The sequence below is a fragment of the Saccopteryx leptura genome, chromosome 2, assembly GCF_036850995.1.
Source record: "Saccopteryx leptura isolate mSacLep1 chromosome 2, mSacLep1_pri_phased_curated, whole genome shotgun sequence".
Lineage (NCBI taxonomy): Eukaryota > Metazoa > Chordata > Mammalia > Chiroptera > Emballonuridae > Saccopteryx > Saccopteryx leptura.
In genome coordinates, this window is record NC_089504.1 from 329,107,059 (window position 1) to 329,111,400 (window position 4,342).

General features: G+C 45.6%; 1 pseudogene; it reads right to left on the bottom strand.

The window, feature by feature from the left end:
- Positions 1–1,235: 1,235 nt before the first annotated feature.
- Positions 1,236–2,661, bottom strand: LOC136392270 (forkhead box protein R1 pseudogene; annotated as a pseudogene).
- Positions 2,662–4,342: the final 1,681 nt, after the last annotated feature.

Below are 4,342 nucleotides of genomic sequence, written 5' to 3' on the forward strand. Positions count from 1 at the left end.
GTGTTCTCTTATGTCTAGTCCAGAAAGATGTTTGCCTTGTTTTTGAAAGTGACAACATCCTTTTCATTCTCACTATTTATATTTTATCTATGAGTGCCATGTGTTGTGTTGGGATCAGAGGGAAAACCTGAAGCAAAAGCTTTGAGTGCCTTCTTGACTGGAAGCTCCGATACTGTTGAAACCATTTTTAGTTTCTTACAAAAATATTATTGCTTGCAACTTTAAACATCCTACCTGATGGAAGCACCTATCTGATAAGATTGTTTTGAGGGTTACATGGGATTTTCCAATGTGCACACTCTGTACACTGTTTGACATAGAGGAAAGCTAAAACAAAGGACAGCTGTTGTTTTGATTGTTTTTGTTGTCTACTGTTCCCCACATGCTTCTCCACTTTGGGTTCTGCTCAGCAGAATCTGTAAGCAAGGATTTCTGTTGGGCTCTATTGGCCCTTTCTTCATCAGACACATGGGTTTATTTTTCCTCCTTTTTTTTTCTTTCTTTCTTTTTTTTTTTTAGTGTGAGATAGAGACAGAGACAGGGACAGACACGAAGGGAAAGAGATGAGAAGTATTAACTCATAGTTGCAGCACCTTAGTTGTTTTTTTTTATAAATAAATTTTTATTTTAATGGGGTGACATCAATAAATCAGGGTACATATATTCAAAGAAAACATTTCCAGGTTATCTTGTCATTTAATTCTGTTGCATACCCATCACCCCAAGAGAGATCATCCTCCGTCACCCTCTATCCAGTTTTCTTTGTACCCCTCCCCCTTCCCCTCTCCCTTATTCCCTCCCCTCACCCCCCGTAACCACCACACTCCTGTCCATGTCTCTGAGTCTCGCTTTTGTGTCCCTTAGTTGTTTTTTGATTGCTTCTTATACATGCCTTGACCCGAGGGCTCAACTGAGTCAGTGATCTCTTGCTCAAGCCAACAACCATGGGTCATGTCTATGATTCCACGCTCAAGCTGGTAATCCTGCGCTCAAGTTGGTGAACCTGTGATCAAGCCAGATGAGCCCATGCCTAAGCTGGATGAGCCCATGCTCAAGCTGTTGATCTTAGGGGTTTCAAACCTGAGTCTTCAATGTCCCAGGTTGATGCTCTGTCCACTGTGCCACCATCTGGTCAGGACATATGTCTCTTCTTTGCTCCTGAATAAGATTTTTCATGTTTGCTATTTCAGAATTTTTTCCCCATCCATTTCCAGATAACAGCTTGGAAAGAATACTCAACAAGAGTCCCAAGTCATTGGTTTCAGCTCCTCCCATGCTATCAGTGGCAGGGCCTTGGGAAAACCACTCCACTCCTGCTCCATCTGCCAAATGGGGGTGATGACAGTTCTTACAGCTCTGAAGGATTGCTGTGAGATTTCTGTGAGATAAGGTGAAGCACTTTGCAAACTGTGAAATGCTGTGCAACATTGACAAAAATAATTATGTTCACATTTTTAAACAATGCATTATTTTAACTTTCTTTCTTTTTTTTTTGATGGGCCATTAGCTTTAATCCTAGCTTGCACCTGGTGGGCAAGAAATACACACAGTGGAAAAACACTTCCCTTTCCATTCAGGGCTCCCAAAGCCACTGACTTATCCAAGTTTTCCTAGGATCAAAGGTTTCTACTTCACCAGCCTTATTCACCTCTGTTTCCCGTCTCCTTCTCTCTGCACAAACTCTACACAAACTGGCTTCTCCTTCAGCACTCCGCCATCTTGGTTGCTTCTCCTCTCCTCCATGTGGCCTTTCTCTGCTCTCCTCCAGCATGGGCTCCTCTGCCCCATTTTATAGTGTAGAAATCAAAACCTGGCTGACTCATGCACTGTTGAATATTTTCCAGGTGAGTGGAGGCCAAGGCTCGGACCTCCTCCTCAAAGCAGCGGTGTCCCTCCTCAGTCAGCTTCCAGAGGCAGGATCAAGGCCACACGCTAGCTCCACCCGGCATGCTAACCGGCATTTTCTCAAAGCTGTTTTGGAAACAGATTGTGATGGATGGTGTTCTTCCAGCCCTCTGGAGCCATCCGGAAAAAGGGGAAATGTTGTCGAGTGAAACTGTAGATCTGCTGCATGTTGAGGCCACAGGGGGAACTGTTTCTTAAAGCAAGGGCAATTAGGTGGAAGTAATTGAGAGGGGGCCGGGACCAGAGCCTCCCCTCCTGGCTTTTGGCTTGCTGAAGCCTTGGACTCTGGAGGGGGACGTTTTTGTGAGGGGCTGGGAGAGCCACAGAGGAGCTGTCATCCTGGTCCTTAGCTTCCTCCTCTTCTGTGAGCTCCCAGTTGCTGGGGGAAGGAGCAAACTGCTTCTGAGAGAAAGATTGCTTGGTGGAGGAAGGTAGCAGCGACTCCACTGCTTGGGCCTCTGAGCAGTTGGCAAAGTGTTCCTCTCTTGAGGGTGGCTGAGGGGAGGGCTGCATGCTTGACAGCTTTTCCCTCTCACTAGGTTCTGAGACCTCCAGCTTTCCTGGGGGAAATGTGATGTTGAGATTTACCCACATCCATATGTTGGGTTCAATATCTGGGCCATCTTTATCAGGGTTGGGTGTTTTTCCCACAGGTAGTTTTGGCGGCTCAACTATATGGAGTCTGTATCTGGCAAGGTTCTGCTCTGCTAAGGGCAGGTGCGTTGTCATGAAGGCCAGAAAGCACTCGTTCCCCATGTCCCAGTCCAGCAATCCTGGGACCTGGCCGTGGAGACTGGCCCAGAAGTTGAGGTGTTGAAGTTTCAGGTCCACCTTCAGGGAGAGGAGAGAGAGCCGGGGCAGTGGGTAGGAGTGTCAGAGACACTCGCATTATTTTAACTTTCATGACACCATACAGAATTATTTTTATTCTTATTTTAATGAGTTGAAGCTTAGAAAAGAATAGTGACTTGATGAGATTACACATATTTTCTATGTACTATATGAACACAATTCTAAATAGGATTCTTCTTCCAAATCGTGGCCGACCCTGGAGAGAGGATGTAAGAGATTCTGAGTGGGACATTTACTTGGGCTCAGGGTCTGGGGATTAGTGGCTTTGAAGAGGGAACTTGTTGCCTGAATAATGGGGCAGATGGCTCATGGTGGAACAAGGTGACTGCTGGTTGCAGTCTCTGAGTTGTCCTGGCATGTGCTCTCCTGTTTCTCCCAGGATTGCTATGGAAACCCAGACTGAATCATTCTCTCCATGTTAGGCTTTTTCTGGGTGTTTGTTCTTCCGACTCAAAGCTTACAAATCATTCTTTCCTCCATGATGATCAGCTGAATCTTTTGGACCATGTCTGGATAGGGTGACTGACAAGTCAATTTGGTCAGACAATTGTTTGGGTTGATTATTCCATTGACCTGAGTTCCTTGTCTTTGTTGTGGACCGAAAATGGCAAAAAGCCTTTCTAAATTCAAGGCTTAGCAAAAGGCTAAGTTTCCCCCCCTTCACCTGTGATGCTGAGTATTTGCACCCACTTCACTTGCTTCCTTGGGTTGCTGGAAGCAATTTACATGCCCTTTCTCTGACTCTGACTGTTTGTTTTCAGATGTTGGTAGATTTCACTAATGCATCCTATTTTTGCCTTGGGAAGAGTTTCTGCTTTAGCCTCAGATGTGTAACTTTGTAACAAGGACTTCCTTGATTTGCATATGGCTATATAATAAAGCAAACTGGGGCTATGGAGCTCTCAGATATTGCCATCAGCATTTGAAGAGTCCTCCCAGTCCCAATTTTTCTTAATGAGTATGTTTCCTTAATTCCGCACCGTTATGAGGAGCCGTGCTGGCCCGTGGCATGTCTTGGCTCTGGGTAAATTAGATTTGAGTGGAGACTGGGAACTGGAAGGCTGTGGATCAGGAAGGCCAGGAAGAGGACCCGGAGTAGGCCTTCTCTTTTTCAGGAGGGGTTGGGAGGGGAAGTTGAGGATCTAACATGGCCAGGTCTGCAACAAGGTCTTGAGGTATGCTGAGATGGAAGTAGCGGCAGTGATAGCATCATTCCCATTTTAAAGATGACTAATGGAGGTCAGGAAGCTTAGCCACTTCACCCAAAGCCACATGACCAAGGCAGCTGAACCAGAACTTGAAGGCTTGGCTCTTTCTGTTGCTTCTGTTGATGGAGAACTGAAAGTGACCTTTGCCTGATTTCTGGTGACCTTGCTCTTTTGTGGTGAGGAAAGAGAAATAACTCATGTGTGTAAGTGTGCAGCTGATGTTGCCCAAAAACCCGAGCATGATCATTTTTTTTGAAGAGAACTCATAACAAATCTTTAATTGGTGTGACCCAGGACTTTGGAAAGTCTCCTAGATGAAACCTCCTGAGAAGGCCCCTGCAGAGTCAGCTTGCTCGTCTGACTGACTGGGAGCTCAC